This window comes from Adiantum capillus-veneris, chromosome 10, assembly GCF_014529385.1.
Source record: "Adiantum capillus-veneris isolate H3 chromosome 10, ASM1452938v2, whole genome shotgun sequence".
Classification (NCBI taxonomy): Eukaryota; Viridiplantae; Streptophyta; class Polypodiopsida; order Polypodiales; family Pteridaceae; genus Adiantum; species Adiantum capillus-veneris.
In genome coordinates, this window is record NC_140940.1 from 155,605,288 (window position 1) to 155,627,175 (window position 21,888).

General features: G+C 42.4%; 1 protein-coding gene across 4 annotated transcripts in view; it reads left to right on the forward strand.

The window, feature by feature from the left end:
• The first annotated feature begins 8,858 nt into the window (after positions 1-8,858).
• LOC147449919 (ethylene receptor 2-like) overlaps positions 8,859-21,888 on the forward strand; it is a 56,850-nt gene continuing 43,820 nt past the window's right edge. Inside the window, exons 1-2 of one of the 4 annotated variants that reach the window (XM_086522261.1) lie at positions 8,859-9,174; positions 10,838-11,012. The gene's annotated coding sequence lies outside the window, so the exon portion shown is untranslated. Of the gene's footprint in view, positions 9,175-10,778; positions 11,013-21,888 lie in introns of all 4 variants that reach the window. The other 3 variants (XM_086522259.1, XM_086522258.1, XM_086522257.1) reach the window with 3 other exon arrangements.

Consider the following 21,888-nt stretch of genomic DNA (forward strand, 5'->3'; position numbering starts at 1 on the left):
ACCGATGAGAATTAGGCTAGAGTAAATTTAGTTTACTTCATTAACAAAACTTGATAAAAGAACCAATAAAAATTAAGCTCTCTAGAAGACTATTGGATAGCCTTCCAAGGGGTCCAATGAGAATTCACCAGCCCAATGGCTGGTCTGATTCCTATTGGCCAGAAGACTAAGGGGTCCAATGAGAGTTTAATTGCATTATTCAAATACCTAAAGCTCTCACAAAAGGGGAAAGGGGGACACATGTCACAAGTCTATCATTTATGCTTCTTAATTATCATTGGCTAAGCTTTACAGGGTCCAATAGGATGCCAACATGTGCAATTAGTAAGAGGGTTCAACCAAGAGAGAGAGAGAGGGGGCTAATTTTTGCCAGGCATTATCACTTACACACTCACACACTCACACAAGCTCATGTGTGAAGTAAAGAAGACTATCTCTCCTTCTCAAGCTTTAATGGAAAGCTCATCAGCTACTCCAAGCTTGTGAGAAGGGAGTCCTACACCAACAACTCTTGGCTTTGTGATGCAAATCCAACCAAGAGCCAAGCTCCAATGCGTGCTCATCTCCTCTACCATGCTAATTACTAAGCTATGCTAAGCTGTTACGAGTGATTATGTGAGGAGACATACTTCTTTCTCGTAAGAATACTCCATCTTCCTCTCCATCTACTCTCATATCCTGCTAGCTCTCACCATCTTCGAAGGTGTGTGAGGTCTTGGGTCTGAGTGTGAGAGAATTGATGTTGTGTTTTACAAGTGTGAGCTTGGTGCTTGAAGCTTCCATCTTCATTGCACCAGCAAGTTATTGAAGGAACACAAAGTATTGTATTGTAAAATGCCTCTCTTGATGGGGGAAACCTATAATACAAAGCTTTTTGGAGGGGGGGACCGCCAGCTCCATGTAAATCTGGTCCTCAACTGTTGTCAATAGCTTAATTTCTCTCTTTTTGAAGTATTGTTCATGCCTATTTAACTAGGTGTTATGCTTTTGTTGCTCTCTCCATCCAAGCACTCTTGTTATACTCGTTAGGAATCTATCCTAATGAAATGCTCACTATTTCTATGCTATATTCCGCTACACACAAGTTACTAGACCATTAAATGTTACATTGGTATCAAAGCACAAGGTTTCTCTTTTCTTGCTCAAGAAGCGAGGTCCTCAAACTGACTATAAATGTTTGGTATTATTAATTGCAATTAAGTAGAATAGGGATTTTTGAGCCTTGCAATGCGCCTGCTTCGTGCAGATAATGGGGCATCACCGTTGAGAGCTATGGTCTTAACAGTGGAGTCCTATGGGGCTTGCCTACGACTTAACCACTATTGAGATATTAGAAGCTTGATGGGAGCCGATACTGTTTTGGTGGTGAAAGACCCTCTCTTCTATTCCTTGCAATTAATGATATTTGAGCCACGAGTACAAGAGCTTGAGTGATTTTCTAAAGGGGTTAAGAGGAGTAGCAACTAGGGCTTGAAGTGCCAAAGTACACTTAAAAATTTTACACGTAGAAGTTGTTAGAATGGCTGACAATAGTAAAGAGAGTGAAATTAATGTGGATAGTATTGATTTTGCTAATGAACAGGCTACTAATGATGCCCCAATCGTTTAGTTTACACGCTAGAGACATAGCTAAACTATAGTATAACTAAATTATACACATTGCCACATTTGAAGAGTGAAGAGTTAAGTTTAACTTTCTCTTCATCTATAAATGTATTAATGTTTATATTTTTTTTGAACTATTTTTTAATCTCTTTTTAAGCCAAACCTTGAAGATTTATCCAAAAGCTATTTTTGACTCACTAATGAGTGTCCACAGCTTGTCCAAGACCAATTTCGACCAAATACTTTTTGTGTGGAACCTAAAACTTTGAAATTTCATAAAGCACTTCTCTTATGATAATTCAGAGGGTGAGATAGATTGTAAATTTACTTTAGTATCTACTTACCCTACTCCTAATCAAGTCAGCAAAAGGTAGTGAAAAGTGTTTGTAAACATTGTTTTCTTCTTGTTTTTCTTATGAAATGAGCGAACTCTCACATAGCCTAAAGTGTCAACCACCTGAAAACATCTCTACCAGCTGAAGTCGACAAACCTCAATCGTGTGGTTTCTAAAGATGATGTTTGAATCTAGGGGAACGTAGAGGAGTGAATCTCTCCTTTGGTATGGGGGAGGGCCACACACACACACACACACACACACACACACACACACTCGCATGCACATATAACTCGTCAAATCAAATTTTGAGCTAAAAAATGGAAGAGTTTTAAGTATGAACACCATATTAGTGAATTTCCCAATTCCCACTTTCAAAACAAACTTAAGATTTGACCACATGGCCAAATCTTAGCCAAAGTTTTGAGAGCATGGCTCGGAAGAGCTTTTCAAGTACTACCTTTTGGGAGACTTTGGACTTTCAAACCAAATTGAGATTTGTCCATATGGCCAAATCTTCAAGACATTGGTGATTCACAACTTGGCCTAAAGTTTCAAACTATCTTATATGGTGTTTATGCTCTTTTTCTCTCTCGATACTTTTTCTTTTGGTGCATCCTACTCCACAAGCATGTGCTCTGCCACATGTGTCTCATTAACTAACCCCACTATTTCTCTTTGTGCTCATGCTAGTCAATTTTGGGTGCTCACATGAGGTCTACTTATAGTCATGTTCAATTAATATAGTCCTTCTATTTCCAATATAAAAGATACAAACATATTCTATCTCTCAATCTCCTTGTCACTTTTAACCAGCTGCCCATCGTGGGGATCTTCTCTTCTAAGAATCCCCCTTTCCATGTGCTCGTCTTGGGGCACCTCCTTGCTTGACAACCCTTTTGGATCACTATTTTGCTTGTCCATGTGGGTTCACCACCAATAAGACACTATTTAGCGCACGTGCACACACACACAATCCTCTATGCTCTATGTTTGCACCCTATGGACCTAGGGCCACAAGGTACCCTCTATGCTAGTAAGAAATCGTCTAAGCTCAATATTGAGACCCTGTGGCCCCAAGCTATAGGATATCCTCTGTGGTAGTGAGAAAAACCCTCTACGCTCTATGTTCATAAACAATTAAAAAATCTAAACAATAATATAGAGTATCCTATGGCCCTAAGACCATAAGATGTCATCTATTGCACCTATAGTTCCATTTGGTGAATTTTATTTAACTATACAAAGTTAAATGAGGCACTTACATAGATAAACTATCATGATTCTAACTTTGAATTTGTTTCTTAACATAAAAATACAATATAAAAACTCTTAATATAAGTTTGTGCCAAAGAATCTGTCTTAAGATGAAGTTTTTACATCAAGTACATGCTTTAAAACTTCATTCAAAGATTTTAGATATGGTGCCCCAAAAAAAGGAGGTGTTTAAAAGCACCATTTGATGTGAATAATAAGAAGCATATACATTGATTATGTCAAAATAGTATAAAGTATAGACACAAAGATTACCACCAACAACTTGACAATTTCAATTACCTTGTTTTTAGGCTTTAACAAGCCATGGGCAATACATCCCTCCAAAGTGAAGTGCAACTGTAGCTACGTGCTCATGGGATTTCCCCACCAAGAAGAGAGTACCTAGGAAGCCTCCTTGTGAGACTTCCAAAAGAGGCCTCTCTCCGATAAGGGAAGAAGAAGAGGATCCGTACGAAGGGTTCAAAAATCTACTACTTGACGATGCATCTCCTTCCCAAAGGAAAACTCAAGTTTCAATGGTAAAGCCCCCACCGAAAGAACGAGAAAGAAGTGAGTCTCCTGCCACCTCAACGGAGATGGCTCCACGAAGACGGCGGGCAAAACGCTCTCCAACACTCCCTAAACGGAGAAGACCGTTGCACACTTCTCCACACCATAATTCAAAGAGGGATGACAGAAAACAGGAGAAGAAAAAGGCAAGAAAGAGGTCACCCTCTTCTCCATCTTCCTCATCCTCTTCCTCTTATGAAGAAAGTGATGCTGCAGACAAGGAGGAACAAGGAAAGAAAAAGGCGAGAAAGAGGTCACCCTCTTCTCCATCCTCCTCAAATTATTCCTCTTCTGAAGAAAGTGATGGTGCAGCTTTTGAACCACCAAAAAGAAGAGGCCATAGAAAATCCTATGTCGCGTGGAAGAGGTCGTCCAAGCTCAAAAAGTTCAAAGAGAGAGAAAAGAACATCTCTTTCCTTACCTATGATGGCATCTTTGGTGCTACGGACAAAGTCTTGGCCTTCATTCAACAATTCGATGCGGCATTTGGAGATGAGGGCTTCACGAAGTACTCTAAGCTACACCATGTAGCTATGCATTTTCAAAAGTCTCCCAGGCAATGGTGGTCTAGCCTACGGGCAAACGATGAAGCTCCACGAACATGGAAAGCTTTAAGAGCTTCCATCATGAAGCAGTTTTTGGCTACCGATGCCAAAGACAAAGTACCCACCGAATGGTGAAGCTTGAAGCTCTCTCCCTACGAATCTATCCACAAATATGTAAACAAGTTTTAGGACTTACATCTCAAAGCCACTGTCTTCAAAAAGATGGATTTTGGAGAGCAAAAACAACAATTTTGTGCGGGTCTAACTGAAGATATGGCGGAGTATGTTAACCCTCAAAGGCCACCCACCATATCTGCGATCATACACCATACCATGGTGGCTTCATGAATCAATTTCCAACAAGGGGCTAAGAGAAATCTTAAGCCCACGGAGAACAAAGACAGTAATAACGAGCCCAAGGGGAAGGACAATGTCTGAAAGTCTCCTAAAGGCAACGCCAACAACAACAAAGCTAAGGAGAATGGAGTTTATAAAGGCAAAAATAAACTCTCTCCTGAAGAGCTTGAGTGTTAACGTAAAGATAACCGTTGTTTTAAGTGCGGGGAGCAAGGGAATGCTTATTGTGCTTGCCCCCACAAGAATACACGAAATGAGCCTCCTAGAGCTACCTTTGGTCGAAATCCAAGAAGAGGATGCTCACCACAAAGGATCTCCTCTATGCCATGCTTGGGGAAAGGTAAGAGAACATGATGCTTTTATTCTCTTTGACCCTAGTTCTACTCACAATTTCATATCCACAGAGTTGGCCACTAAGCTAGGCATCCAAGCCTATGAGATGGGAGATGTCCTACCCACCGGTGGTGCTTTCAAGGGGCAAGAAGCTTCAACCACTCCCTTAATTGGAAAATTGAGACTCCATATCCAAAGTTATGTGGACAAGGAGGACTTTTTTACCTCTCCTCTCAAACATGAGGATGTAATCCTAGGGGCACCATGGTTTGGTCGCATGGCTGCCAATGTAAAATTCCCTGAAAGGCAAATCTACTTTAGGTTCAGGGAAAAAGATATGTACATAGATGCTAAGGAGTTGGGTAACACCATACCCGTTGTACATACGCAAGCTTTCAATAAGTCAATAAAGAGCTCTATTTCCGTGTACATGCTTTTTGTTAAAGATTCTCAAAATGAACCTAATGCTTTAGCAAAAGAAAATGTAAACAATCAGAAGGAATTAGAGTTATCCAATTTTCTCAAGGGATTTCAAGATGTTTTTATTGACGACATCCCTTGTGAACTACCTCCTAAACGAGGCAATGATGACCATGCAATTGAACTTCTTCCAGGAAGTTCACCACCTAATAAACCTCTTTATAGAGTTTCTCAAGCTCAACAAGAGGAGATTATGCGGCAAGTGCATGAGTTAGTTGAGAAGGGCATGGTTAGGTCTAGCTCATCTCCATTTTGTTCACCCGTGTTATTAGTGCAAAATAAAGACGGCACATATTGTATGTGTGTCGACTATAGAGCACTAAATAGGATCACTATCAAGAATAGGTTTCCCGTTCCACGGGTAGAAGACCAATTTGATAAGCTACAAGGGTCGACCTACTTCAGTAGGATTGACCTAAAAAGTGGCTACCATCAAATAAGGATAGTTGATCAAGACATCGTAAAGACCGCATTTCGCACTACGTTTGGTCTTTATGAATACATTGTCATGCCTTTTGGCTTGACCAATGCACCAGCCACATTTAACCACTTGATGGAGAAGCTATTCAGGCCTCAACGAACCTCTATTGGAGTGTTCTTTGATAATGTCATCATCTATTCTAATTCACTAGACGAACACAAGCAACACCTCCAGGTAATATTTCAAGCCTTCAGAGAGAATAAACTTTATATTAATCGAAAGAAAAGTGAGTTTTTCTTACAAGAGATTTAGTATTTAGGTCACATTATCTCTCAAGATGGCAACCAAATGGATCCATCGAAGTTAGAGGTAATAAAAGGATGGCCTAATCCAAGGAATCTACATGAACTAAGAAGCTTTATAGGTATGTGTGCATACTATAGATGCTTCATAAAAAAGTTCTCACAAATCGTGGGACCATTACATGACCTAACAAAGAAAAACGTGAGGTCCAATGTGACGCTTGTGGTGATTGCCTTGGAGCTGTTTTGCTCCAACAATGCCATAGCCTATGAAAGTCGAAGGCTTGACCCTGTCGAGAAAGCTCTAGGCATATATGAAAAAGAACTCCTCACAGTTCTACATGCCTTAGACTCGTGGAAGCACTATTTATTGGGGACTCCTTTCATTCTGCGCACGGATCACCAAAGCCTTAAGTACTTCATGACGCAGACCAAGCTCTCCGATAAACAAATGAGGTGGTCAAATTTCCTTTCGCAATTTCATTTTCATATTGCTCACATTGCTGGCACGCATAATCAAGTAGCCGATGCACTCTCAAGACGGCTGAGAGTCAATGCGGTTTCCATAGCAACTCACAATGATCTATCTTCTATGATAGATGAGTACGCTATTGATCCCAATTTTAGAGATGTGATTTCAGCCCTTGCACTAGGGAAGAAAGAGGAACCACTTACTTTACAAGATGGTTATCTTCTCTATGGCAATAGACTATGCGTTACCAACTCACTACATGAGAAAGTAATGTATGAATCTCATGCTCCTCCTTATGCGGGGCATAGAGGGATTCAGTCTACCCTAAAAGGGATTGAAACATATTTCTATTGGCCTCCCATGAAAGAAAACATACAAGAGTATGTTTCTAAATGTGTGGTATTGTTGGAAAAGGATGGAGAAGAAGACCCTTGGCCATATTGCAATCTAAAAAGAGAAGACATAACTTCTCAATGGAAAACTTGATATAAGCCAAGCTTATTATGAAAGGAATGCAAGTAGACTACTTAACTGTTATACATCAACTACACCTCCTTGATAGTGGAACTTTACAATAATAAAATTCTACATGCACATACTCATGCCACATAAAAGACATGACAATGCTCAAAAATTGATATAAGGCAAGCTTACTATGAAAGGAATGCAAGTAGACTACACAACTATTCTACATCAACTACACCTCCCTGATAGTGGAACTGTATAGTAATAAAATTCTGCATGCACATACTCATGCCATATAAAAGACATGACAATGCTCAAAAATTTATTGTGCACTATCTTAAAAAAGCTAAGTTAAACATGGTTTCTCATAGAAACATGTTTCAACTTCTTGGATTGCTCACAAAAATTTATATAACCATACAATGGTTTTGAGATAAACTGTGTGATTCAAAAACATGCCTTGCATGAGGAATCATATATCTAAACACATCACGTCCTTTAGATGAAAAAGGAAAAACATGCTAAGAGACCTTACCTGGAGCATAGAACAAAGAAAACAACATCTATGTTGAACAAAAAACCATGCTCGTAATTTTGAAGGTTGAAGCAAAAATGTGACTCACACATTATCATGTTGCGAGCATCATCATATTCAAATTGAAGGTATGCATCCCTTGGATGTAAACAACATAAACTTGCAAAATGGTCTACAACATTCATAATCCATCTCTATAACCCAAAATCGTTAACATGGAAATTGAGACAAATTGAACCATTCATCCACTATGTGGAACCTAAATACATCCATACACTTGTTATCAAGATGCATAACATTGTTGTAATTTGTAGTGAGCAATAATGTATACAATTACAAATAGACAAAATCACTTGATATACCATGAGAAGTCTAGTGAAGTTGAAAGTAGTTAGACAATCTCTGACAAGTAGAATGCATTTTGCATGGATGTAGAGCACTATAGATTGGCCTTGCCATAATGTCACAAGCTCAAAGATGTCGGCCTTTCGGTTTCAAGATACTATGATTACGGCTTGAATAGAAATTCGATCGAATATCTTGTTAAAAAAAATTATGTTCCACAACAATAATTCAAAACATCAAGATACCTAATTGAGGTTGTATTGGCTATGCTGTAGCAACAAATTGGCTCGTAGCCAAAGAGTCCATGCACGCCTTTCATGAAAACATATAAGCATGATTGCATGCCTTGCATGTGTGTCTTCCTTGGCGGACATGCATGCATGCTTTACATACCTGCATGTACATGCTATGCACATACATGCACAAACTTGAAGTTGCAAAACAAAATCACACCATATCTTAGGTGCTAAATGCTGCAAACATGAAAAAAGATTAACACCATACCTTAGGTGCTAAATGCTGCAAACATGAATTTTTTTAACACCATACCTTAGGTGCTAAATGTTGCAAACATGAAAAATTACATCATCCAAGTAGAAAAAACATTATTGTCAATGGTTTTACATGGCAAGCTTTTTATGACATTTGTAGCTTTTTGGGAGCTGCATTATTAATTTTAAATGTCCTAAGTGTAGATGCTCAGGGGCTCATTTTCGTTGAGGCCCTTCCACAACATCATCTGGTGTGCCCTTCCACTTGAGTACTTACTTAGTGGAGGCCAAACATTGCCTAATGCATGTGCTCTTCGGTGGCCAAGACGCATAACTTTACGTCTAATAAGACTGGTGTGACAAAATACCCTTTGCAAGTGGATGCTAGCCTAAGGTAGCATTCAAAACAATCCTCGGAGAATTAGTCGGTCAGACAAGAAAGGCACTGCACATTGTCCATGTGAAGAAGGGCGGGTTCAATATCATTTCCATGTGAGAGAGCTCCCTAGCGGCAGCTTTGCATCACGTTCTTCTAGCTCAAGATCGCCATAGCCGTCTCGCCCTTTCTCCGTCTTACGATCTCTTCTGCATTGGTTCTTCGTTTGCTGCTGTGTTCCAGTGAAGATTAGCCGATTTGAAGTGCCTTCTGTCGAAGTAGAAGGTGAAGCTTTTGTCCTGATACTTACTCATTTTTTTTTTCTTACAATAGCGTGGTACCATTTTTTTTGTCGTAGTCATCATCATGGATTACCACACCCCTTGCCTGTGAGTGTCTTCATTGTCCCCATAATTCTTTATGTTGCTAATAATCTTCATCAATGCTGCCCATATTAGGAACATGTTATCATACTAAATTCAAATTTATTGCCTTTTAATAGCTTTCAGAAACTTGGGTTTGCTTTCGATTCAATCAACAGCAAAAGTGTTTTGGGTACTTCGTATTTCAGATTGCAAAAGAAAAACGCTTTTCAATCCGGTGTTTTGATTTTCGTACTTTTCTGCTGGTTTTTCTAACATCCTAGGCTTTGGGTTTTTGCAATATTTGTATCTTGCTCTGGTTTCACTAAGCTGAGTCTAACATACGGACTCTAGCTTAATGTTCAGTTTTTTAATGAAGGCTTCTACTTGTGTCCCAAGGTAAGTGATTGTCCTCGTTATGCCCCAAGCTTATAAATCCACTTTGTTATATTTTGTGATGAATATGAAAGGATCTCCTCACATTGAGGTTTGTTCCACTACAATTTTATAATTTGTGGTAATCTCTGCAGGCAACACCAACATTAGAAACTGCAAGATGTTTGAACATGGATGTGATATGAGGTGGAGATTAAGCATATCTTACTTGACTTTACTGAGTTATTTGCATACTTATAAGAGTAGTTTGTGTGCAAAAGGTAAGGTTTGTGTGTACTTCATTTCACAGGTGCTAGTATGCCATCCTTTGCAAATTTGAATGCAAGTTCTGATTACAATGTTTTTCATTCTATTTTTAATGTTCGATTCTATTCTATTCGTGTTTCTTTCTGTGTTTACTTGTTTGTGCTTGCATTGCCTGGCCTGTTGGTTAATAAATTTTGTATGTTTAAAGCTTGAGTCTTGTGACAGTAGTACTTAAAAAGATAGCGGTCCTTGTTCTAGAGGAAATTTTTTATCTGAGTCAAAGGTATCATCCATGCTCCATATGCTTAAATTATGTGGTCCTCAAAGCTTGAGTTTTGTGACAGTAGTACTTAAACAGATAGTGGTCCTTGTTCTAGAGGAAATTGCCACAAAGTTTTTTTAATCTGACTCAAAGGTATTTTCCATGCTCCATGTGCTTGGATTATGTTGTTCTTCTATGGTGCTTTGAAGTGACCAAGGTCTTTGCATCTTGAGGAGAATACAGATGCATAATATATTTTTACATATGGGGTTGAGCATTGGTTGAGGGGGGATTATCAAAATAGCTTATTTTCATCTTGAATCTTGGTCATTTGAAAGTGCTCGCTTAAGATGGTTACTGTTGTGTAGAAGTTTTTAGGAGATACATGTCGAATGGAAACAAATTGTCCCATCTGTAGGCTTAAATTTGCAGGGTCTAATGTGTCTACTTGTTTGACCAGTAATGCTCGAATAATATGTTAAGTGATTACACTCAATTGTAGCATTGGAAAAGGCAGTCTTTGCCATGTGTTTGTGTGCTCAATGTTCAGAATTCTGTGTCCACATCTGCAGCCAAAAACACAAACAATTAGTATTTTAATTTACTTTTCCTTTGTTTTGTAGTTATTTGTTTGAGTTCTCAAGACTTGTCCTTTCAGCTCGACAGCTAATGGATGTTTCAGGACTTATGGATGATGAAGCTCCATTCAAACTAGCTAAGGCAAATACTAGTGAGCATATTGTATACATCAACGAGTTGAGATATGCTTTTTGTCAAAGCATGTGGACAGTTGCACTCCTATCCTCCTGCAAGATGATCCTAAATGAGATGGCTTTGGGTGGGCAGTAGCTTATGAGGTACGTGGTCATTCTACTCCCTTGGTGTTTGCTTATACAGGTCGCATAGGTTGCAAGTCTGAAATCTGTAGCTCTTTTGCTTGTTTTTATTTGAAAAAATGGTAGGAATTTATGCATTGAGCTGCTTATGTGCAGATGACATCTGTATGTACATTTATAAAATTTCTTGAAGGCCGCCTATCTGTGTGTGGTCGCTTATGTGGACGAGGGCTTTTTGAGCTTAGAGACCTATGAGTTTGAAGCCTGTGCAATCTTGCAGAGTAAAGCCAGAGAGTGTAGAGAGTGCAAGGGGAGCATAGAGTCTTGGCAATGGGCATTGATCAAGTCTAGTTACTCAAGTTTCTTTTATTGCACGAGAGAGTTCCTTTTCTTCATGAGATAAATGTGCAATAGACTAGAGAAGAAGAGAGAAGGATACTGTTAGTGATGGAGAGGTATTTGCTTAAGATTGCACAAATGCTGATACAATGGCCCTAGATGTTGAGATGCCGATGGGATCTCGCTATTGATGCTTGGATCTACGAGGCTAAAGGCTGAAAATGCAAAACGCTAGAGATGTTGATGAGGTTTGCAATTGTCGGCGAGGCTATGGGCTGATTTGCTATGGCTGATGTCGAGGATGGGCTGAAAACTGAAAATGAAGGGCGGAACTGATGGGACTGAGGCCAATCTGATGTGGTAGGCTGATCTGGTACACGAAGGCTGGTACTGATGGCTGGCTGATGCTGGTGCTGATCTACCGTGCTGAAAACGTTGGGGATGCTGTGGGTCCTGAGGGCTGGCTGCTTATCATAGTGGGACTGAGGTTCTGATGCTCAAGTGGTGACCTTGGGGTTTCCTTTATATGGCTAAAAGGCTAGGTCGAGCAGGGCTCATTCTCTGACATGCATTCGGGTGAAGGTGCAAAGCGTGGAGTATCTGTAACCGGCCTGTTCAATCCAAAAAGGGCGGTAGACTTTACTTCAAACCTTGATTTAGCTTTCACCCATTATTAGTTGTCTATTATACCTGTACTTTCAAGACACAACAAAAGGGGAGAGGGATACAGGCTGCTAGATTGCACCTGTATGAGTAGACCGACGCCAGATTGGCCCCTAACTTAGGCGCCCCTTTCGGTATTTTCTTTATTGTTCAAAAGAGGGAATAAACGCTGTGGATCCCTACAAGCTGCCCTGCACAAACTCGGCTGAATTTCAACTGTTTCGGCCCGATTTCGGCAGCATAACTGTACTAGGACCCCTCACAGTCAGTATTCCCACGCATTGACTGACCTTCCCGACGCATACGGGCACTTTGCAAAACCTGGCGAGAATATGCAGCACGCTGAATTCTCTGTTTTCAGCCCTGAAACGCCAGATCACCTGTACAGCGGTCCCCTTGTGTCCCCAAACCTCCTGGGGGTATTAGGGTCCGTTTAGGGCCAAAACCTTAAACCTGCAAAAATATACAGCAGGCTGTAATTCACTGTTTCGGGCTCCGTTTCGCATGCCGGTCGCATCCGTAGCAAGTCCTCGAGCTCCCGCACCTGTAGGGCTACTTGTCCTTTGAATCGGACGAGATTTCTGGCGTGAAACCTCTCCGAATTCACCTGTACCTGTGGGGGGATTAGCCGCTAGCTCATCCAGTACCTGTGCAAGAGGCTCTTGCCTCGGCAATCGCGCATGAACCCACACAACTGTACATTGGTCAAATGAAGAGCCCACTAGAGGGGCATAACATACTGCCAAAGGGGAGAGAGAGGGTAGTGCGTAGCGTGCAGGGCATCACTCCTGGCACCGCACTGTGCATAAGAGGGAAAGCAAGCACTCCATAGCTCTTAACCTGTGACAAATCTGAAAATGAGACTCTCCCACTCCTAAATTCAGCGCCACTTCTTGTTGTATGAGGCAAGTGCACCAGAAGGTGCCACTTGGCACATTTACAAGCATTTTCCCGTTTAGGGGTTGCCGCCTAAAAATCTCCCAACCGGCTGCCCAGTTGACTTCACGGCAGAGTAAGAAAATGTTCCCCTTGTCATTCCGGAGGTAATGACGCCAACACATTTTCAGGTCCCAAAATAGCAGTTCCCTAAATTTTAGGAGATACTGCCATTGTATCTTTCTAGGTCATCCGACCCTCTTTGTACACGGCGGCCACATCCAGAATTGAAATGTAGCCTCTGTAGCAAAGGATTCCACTTTGGCTAGTCAATGATCCCACTTTGGCTAACCATAGTCTTTGTCCAACCTTAGTGCTCTCTTGCCCTCAGGCCTGGACTCCCTCTGGACAGTTCCACACTAGCTATGCAATGCAGGGCAGTTAGATTTCCCGAGGGGTGTTTCTAAAAAGTGAAAGTAAATAGATAATAAGAAAGAAATCAACAAAAAGGATAGATAGTAGTCACACGCTGGTGACATACCCCCCTCTTGAAATCTCAAACGTCCTCGTTTGCATCTATGTCGTACATGCTTATTGTCAACATTGATGTATTTAACACCTGTCGACATATATATGACACATACATGCTCATTGTCAACCCTGGTGTATTGAACACCTCGTCGACTCATGTATTGCCTGCGTGTGAACCCTGTCCCAATGACATAGTGGTAGCTTCGCACTCTGCCATTGCTTTGAGTCACTAACTTTCCAATGACAAAATGGTAGCTTCACATTTTGCCACTGTCTTATAGTACACGTTGGATCCCGTAACACTTTCGAGCATACCCAAACCGACAGTTTAAGAATGCAGCTACACATGTACTCTTCAATAGAAGCAATCATTGTATTCTTGACAAACTGACACGAAATACTCACTTCTATAGCACTAACCAAACTTTTGGACATTCCATAAGAGCAATTGCCAAACTGACAATCTGTACAGCTCTAACATTCATGTAACAGGTATTTGATTTGAGCTCACTCTAAATACCATGTACATCATTTGTTTCAGAAGCCATTGTCACACTGACAATCCATGTAGCTTTGAAACTCAAGGGGTCAAGGTAGGTTGCAAATCGAAGGCTTCCAGGTAAAGTGATAACACAGTTGGTGACTCTGCAAGTTCACCTTCTTCCATCCACTTAGCATCCATTGGTGGATAGTTTCTGAACTTTACCAAGTAACGCCTAGCAACCTTGCCTTTCACTTTCCTTTCTTTGTGTGCCAAAATCTGTTCCGGGACCAAGATCTCGTCAAGTTCCTCGACTTCCGGTTGATCTTCAGCTGGCATATCTTCTGGCACATCACCCACATAGGGTCTGAGAAGACTCACATGAAACGCATTGTGAATCTTCCAACTGTCAGGCAATTTCAGCCTATATGCAACATCACTGATTATGTCGCATACTTGAAAAGGCCCATAGTAACGCATGCTGAGCTTTGGAAACAGTCTTTCCTTGCCCTTCATCTTCTTTAACCTTGTCTTTTCAAAGCGTAAAAGCACCCAATCACCAAGTGAATATACCACTTCACGACGGTGACGATCAGCTGCTTTCTTTTGCTTTGCCTGAGTCTTTTCCAAGGCCACTTTGACCTTCTTGTACATTTCATCCATGTCCTGAACATACTTATCTGCTTCAAATATCTTGTCCTTTGTATGCAGTATGGGAGGAACTTTCTTGCCACCTTCAACTATCTCAAAAGGTGCCTTGCCAGTTGATGAATGCACTGTATTATTGTATGCATACTCCACCAATGGCAAATACTGCTCCCACTTTCCTTTATGCTCTGACACATAACACTTCAACAGATCTAGGACAGTAGAATTTGCCTCTTCTGACTACCCATCTGTTTGAGGATGAAATGACGAAGAGAATTTGAGCATTGTGCCCATATTCTCAAACAAGCCTCTCCAGAACAAACTTGTCATGCGTGGATCACGGTCGCTAACAATCGACTGTGGCATGCCATGATACTTGAAATATTGCTCATAAACAAGCGTGCCATCTGATCTGGCTTTATCTTCTTCCTGACAGGAATAAAATGAGCCTGTTTGCTGAATCTGCAAATGATGGTCCAAATACCATCGTTTCCTGTCTGCGTTCTCGGAAGATCAAAGATAAAATCCATAGCAATACTTTCCCATGGTTTATCTGGAATAGGTAGTGGTTGCAATAACCCTGGTGCCTTTTGCCTGTCAAACTTGACCTTTTGGCATATTAGGCATTCTCGCACAAACGCATCCACATCCCTTCTCAATGTAGGCCAATAGAAGAATGTGTCAACCGCTTTAACTGTAGCATCGATACCACGATGCCCTGCATACGGTGGGACATGACTCTCTTCCATAACTTTGCGTCGCAATGGCTTTGTGACACACAATCTGCCATGCATCATCATGAACCCGTCTTTAAGAAGATAGTGTTCATGACGTTGTCCATCCATTAGATGCTCGAAGACCCTTGCAAAATCTTCATCATTTGCATACTGTTCTCTCATATCATCAAGTTCATGATGATAAGGAATTGACACAGCTGAAATTTGTGGCTTCCTTGACAAGGCATCAGCCACAACGTTCTTCTTGCCTTCCACATGCACGATCTAAAAATGGAACATGGACAAGATATTTGCCCATCGCATATGCTTCTCAGATAACTTTGTCTGTGTCAAGAAGTATCGCAAGGTCTAATGGTCCGTTTGGACAACGAAATCTGCACCTAGCAGGTAGTGTTTCCAACTTAAGAGCGCATGAATCACAGCCAGTAACTCTTTCTCATAGACCTGCATGGTCATCTCTGGCCCTTGCAAAATTCTGCTCTCATAGGCTACTACCCTGCCATCTAGCATTAGCACTGCACCAATGCTACTACCGCAGGCATCACACTGGACCACAAATGACTTCCTAAGATCTGGCAACACAATGATTGGATCTGAAGTCATCTTTTCCTTTTAAGAGATTAAAAGCCGAAATCTCTTTCTGTGTCCATCTAAAGGTGATTGCCTTCTTTTGAAGAGCATGTAAAGGTGAAGCAATCTCAGCGAAATTTCGGATAAACCTTCTGTAATAGGAGCATAGTCCCAAGAAACTTCGGACATCATGCACCGTCTTCAAATTTGGCCATGACTTGATCGCTTCAACTTTTGCAGGATCCATTCTGACACCATCCTTTGAGACAATGTGTCCCAGAAAGTGAATCTCTTCCAGAAAAAACTCACTTTTCTTTGCATTGATGAGCAACCTATGACTGCGTAGCTCTTTGAACACAATGGCCAAGTGATGCCTATGCTCCTCTTCATTCTTTGAGTAGACTATCATGTCATCAAAGAATGTACCAACAAACTACTGGTGTGGACGGAAAATTCTGTCCATCATCCTATTGAACGTAGCAGGAGCATTTGTGAGACCAAAGGGCATCACTAAAAATTCGTAAAGGCCAAACGTCGTTCTAAAAGCAGTCTTGTGCACATCCTCTGATCTAATGCGGATCTGATGGTACCCACTCTTTAGATCTATCCTGCTAAACATAGCTGCTGCTCCTAATTTGTCCATAATATCATCAATTCTAGGTATAGGGAACCTATTCTTGATGGTATTCTTGTTCAGTGCACGGTAGTCTATGCACATACGCCATGAGCCATCCTTTTTCTGCACCAACAACACTGGAGAGCAGAATGGAGATGAACTGGGCTGAATCAGCCCCTTTTCTAACAGCTCCTGTACTTGGCCCATTATCTCTTTCTGCTGAGCCGCACTAACCCTGTACGGAGGCTTATTTGGTGGGCTACTGCCTGGCACCAAATCTATCGCATGGTCCTCGGGTCTCTCTGGCGGTAATTGAGACGGTAATGAATCGGAAAAACAGTCACTGTACTGTTGTAAAAACATTGACCTTTCTTTATCTAGCACAGATAAATTTGATTCATCACAATCTGACACTTCACGTGCAAAAACCAAGTACGCAGAAAGATGCTTTTTCATTACAGAAGTAATAGCAGAAGCTGATACAGTAGGAATAGACTCCCCTTTAAGCTTTACATCCAGAATGTGAGTCTTTCCCCTGCTCTGTACAATGATCTTTTTGTTGTAGGCATCCAGGATTCCCTGTACACGAAACAACCAAGGAATACCTAGCAACACATCACATCCGTCCAGTGCCATGATGTAAAATTCTTCAGCATCTACATAGGACTGGATATGTAGACGCAACTTTCCAATGATGGGTGTCACAGCCTCTGAATAGCCAGGACATGCCAAACTTGCCTCTGCTGTATACCCCATCTCTTCAGGTCTGATTCCCAACTTTGAAGCCAATTCTGGGGAAATGAAGTTGGCTTTGGCACCTAGATCAAAGAAGATAAGCACTGTTTGATCCTTGACCTTTCCCCATGCTCTGCAAAGCTCACTTGCATCTGAATTTGGCTTGTCGCCCACCATATCTGGCACTAGACCAGCCATGGGCTTCTTTCCTTTCCTGTCCTCTTTGTCTTCAGAATCAGCTGGCCTTTTCTTTGTAGGACAATTGTAAGCAATGTGGCCAGGCTGCTCACATATAAAGCATTTGTTCTCTGTCCTCAGGACCTTCTTTTGCTCTTCTGACTTGCGAGGAAAACGTCTTTTCCATTTCTTTGCTGGTCCCTTTTCTGATTCAGCCGTAGCTTTATCTTTCCCAGCGTTGGCTGACTCCCGAGTCCCTTTAGGAGCCTCATTGCTTCTTGGCTGAATTTTTCTTGCCAGATCCTGCCTTGACGCCAGTGTTAAATTCACAATCTTCTCCCTTGAGCAAACCATTGCCAGTGTTTGCTACCTCGATGAGCTGCGTCAAAGTAGTGACTTTTGTCTTCGTACAGTACTTTATCAATCCTTTAGGTAGGCCACGATAGTATTTTTCAATCTGTTCTGTCAATGGCACAAACCTATAGGAAGTTACTGAAAGTAGAGCTTTCCAAAACTTCCGATTGTAATCATCCAGATTTCTGCAAGTGGCAGCATTTAGCTGGTGCCATTCTGTCATGACATCTGCTTCAAAGTCATCAGATAACCATGCTGCTGCAAAAATCTGCTTGAAGTAAATCCATGTGGACGGAGCTTGCCCTTGAAGCAATAAAGTTGTCCACCATTGTCCCGCATTCCCTGTCAAGAAAGTGGTTGCCTTGCGGACCTTTGAAGCCTCTGTAAAGTTTCCCCCTGCATAGGCCTTGTCAAACTGCTGGAGGAATGAGAGAGCCTTCTTCCTGTCATCAAACCCTGTAAAGGTCGTGAATGACACACCTTTGCCACCTTCTTTGTACGGAGTTGGCCTCTCCAGCGGCGTTAAATTGTCATATGGAAGTGACTGAAACATGGGAACACTGTTAGGGTTCATCTGTGTTCCTTGGCTGCTATTAACTTGACCTGGAAACGCCATATTTGGCTGCTGATTTGTAATTCCAGCCATACCAAAATTTGCTTGTGGCATCCCAAATTGGCCTTGAGTGCTCTGAAACCCTGGTAGCATGCCCGTGACACCATACATGGGGTTAGGCATCATCGTTTGAGCACCCCCGAATACTGTTCCTGGCGTATAAAACTGATTTCCAGGTGCATGACCAGCCATGCTCTGGAATACGGATCCACCTCCAAAATAGCCAGGGTGTACTGAAGGTGGTGGGAAGACCTGTTGCATAGCCTGTAGGTTGCTTCCCTGCCCATTAGAACCAGCTATAGGCTGCTGAAAGGTGGTGGGCTGAACTGGTACAGCTTGAAAGACTGGCATCTGAGCCACCTGTTCTTGCACCTTAGGCATAGGTTGTGGAGACTGCATGTTCTCCGTCAAGTGTACAGGTGTTTCCATTGACTGTGCGGTATGAATCACCTGTGCTCGAGCCTTAACAGGCTTTTGAATATGATCCAGTGACCCAACTTGCTGAGACGGAACAGGAGGTTGCAGAAAGGCTAAAAACCTCGGGTTCTGCATTACTTGTGTGAACATAGCCACAACAGTAGCCAACTGGGTTCTGAATATATCGTCATCTGTCTGTGGTGGTCTTGAGGACTCACCCACCTCATGTGTCTGTTGACCCTGTGAAGAGGAAACCTCTTCAGTCACATCATCTGGTCTGTCAGCCATAATTGCAATTCCCTGTGTCTGGTCTATGATCCCCTGTGTCTTCAAACCCAAAACTGACCAAGGCTCACTTCTATGGGAAAAAGTGATTTAATCCCGTCGATGGAACCATGTAACCGGCCTGTTCAATCCAAAAAGGGCGGTAGACTTTACTTCAAACCTTGATTTAGCTTTCACCCATTATTAGTCGTCTATTATACCTGTACTTTCAAGACACAACAAAAGGGGAGAGGGATACAGGCTGCTAGATTGCACCTGTATGAGTAGACCGACACCAGATTGGCCCCTAACTTAGGCGCCCCTTTCGGTATTTCTTTATTGTTCAAAAGAGGGAATAAACGCTGTGGATCCCTACAAGCTGCCCCGCACAAACTCGGCTGAATTTCAACTGTTTCGGCCCGATTTCGGCAGCATAACTGTACTAGGACCCCTCATAGTCAGTATTCCCACGCATTGACTGACCTTCCCGACGCATACGGGCACTTTGCAAAACCTGGCGAGAATCTGCAGCACGCTGAATTCTCTGTTTTCAGCCCTGAAAATGCGCCAGACCACCTGTACAACGGTCCCCTTGCGTCCCGGAACCTCATGGGGTATTAGGGTCCGTTTAGGGCCAAAACCCTAAACCTGCAAAAATATACAGCAGGCTGTAATTCACTGTTTCTGGCTCCGTTTCGCATGCCAATCGCATCCGTAGCAAGTCCTCGAGCTCCCGTACCTGTAGGGCTACTTGCCCTTTGAATCGGACGAGATTTCTAGCGTGAAACCTCTCCGAATTCACCTGTACCTGCGGGGGGATTAGCCGCTAGCTCATCCAGTACCTGTGCAAGAGGCTCTTGCCTCGGCAATCGCGCATGAACCCACACAACTGTACATTGGTCAAATGAAGAGCCCACTAGAGGGGCATAACATACTGCCAAAGGGGAGAGAGAGGGCAGTGCGTAGCGTGTAGGGCATCACTCCTGGCACCGCACTGTGCATAAGAGGGAAAGCAAGCACTCCATAGCTCTTAACGTGTGACAAATCTGAAAATGAGGCTCTCCCACTCCTAAATTCAGCGCCACTTCTTGTTGAATGAGGCAAGTGCACCAGAAGGTGCCACTTGGCACATTTACAAGCATTTTCCCGTTTCGGGGTTGCCGCCTAAAAATCTCCCAACCGGCTGTCCAGTTGACTTCACGGCAGAGTAAGAAAATGTTCCCCTTGTCATTCCGGAGGTAATGACGCCAACACATTTTCAGGTCCCAAAATAGCAGTTCCCTAAATTTTAGGAGATACTGCCATGGTATCTTTCTAGGTCATCCGACCCTTTTTGTACACTGCGGCCACATCCAGAATTGAAATGTAGCCTCTGTAGCAAAGGATTCCACTTTGGCTAGTCAATGATCCCACTTTGGCTAACCATAGTCTTTGTCCAACCTTAGTGCTCTCTTGCCCTCAGGCCTGGACTCCCTCTGGACAGTTCCACACTAGCTATGCAATGCAGGGCAGTTAGATTTCCCGAGGGGTGTTTCCAAAAAGTGAAAGTAAATAGATAATAAGAAAGAAATCAACAAAAAGGATAGATAGTAGTCACACGCTGGTGACAGTATCGGCGTTGTACCGAGTTCAAGCAATATAAAGAAATACTGACAGGGGCACGCAAGGGTTTGGGACGAGTGCTCTCGTGGTGGAACTCCGCCGCTCCCCGTCTCGTGTGCACTTTCTATTTCTTTTAATTCAATTGTTATTTGAAGTGCCTAAAGTTGTTCAATTTGTTCTTTTCCGTCGGCACGTGGTGCCAGTCCCCGTGACAGTGGTATCAGAGCTCCAGACGCGTGCTTTTCTGAAAGCATGCTATCTTCCAGACATCTCCTGGAGCGTATCTGATTTGATGATATCTGCTGTTTAAATCAACCCTACTGAAACAAGAGGATCCGTGAAGTTTGTCAAGAATATCGTCGATCCCTGGAATCGGGAACCTATTCTTGATGGCGATTTTATTGAGAGCTCTATAGTCAATGCACAATCTCCAAGATCCGTCTTTCTTTAGTAGCAATAAATCCGGAGAACAATAAGGTGAAGTACTAGGCTGGACGAGACCCTTTTCAAGGTCGTCTTTCAATTGGTTCATGATTTCTTCATGTAATGTGTAGCGGAATGCATGTTGTTCTTTCTCAAGATGAGTGCTCCGTAATGTGCTCAAGGTTCCTTTTGTTCTTATGGAAGGGAGAGCCTTCCGTTCTTAAAGAGAGAGTGCAATGATCACAAACAAGTGAATGGACACTGTGCGTGAAAGTGTATGAGACTGAGAGATAGAGAGAGACGAGAATACGACACCAGATACGTTGTAAAACCCTCCTCCGAAGGTCCCACTCTCGTTGGCGAGAGTGGTCTACGATTGATTGCACAAATTGGTACGAAGTGGATGCATGTGATTGATGCAAGTCTAGGCTAGATCGATGTCGACGAAGGGGATGACGAGACCGATCTAAAGGCTGAAATTGGCTGCTTTTGTCCTGCTGTCCAAAAACGCTACTGGCTGAAATCTGATGCAATTCTATTGCTGTCTCAAAAACGCTAATGGTTGAAAATTTCTGGAACCAAAAACACTGATGTGGACTAGTCTTTGTTGGCTGAAATTCGCTAGTTTTTGGGCGGTCAAAGGCTAAAATCTGTTGATGCTTGGCGATGCTGAAAACGGTATGCAAAGGGGCGAGTTGGGGCTTTTGGAAAATGCCAGGGCTGAGGTGGTCTTCTGATGAGGTCTGGATGAAAAACGCCAAGGCTTGGGAGGCTATGGCGATGCTTGATGAAATTGCTTGGAGGGAAATGCCACCAAGGGGGGGGGATCTTGCCGAGAGAGAGAGGGGGAA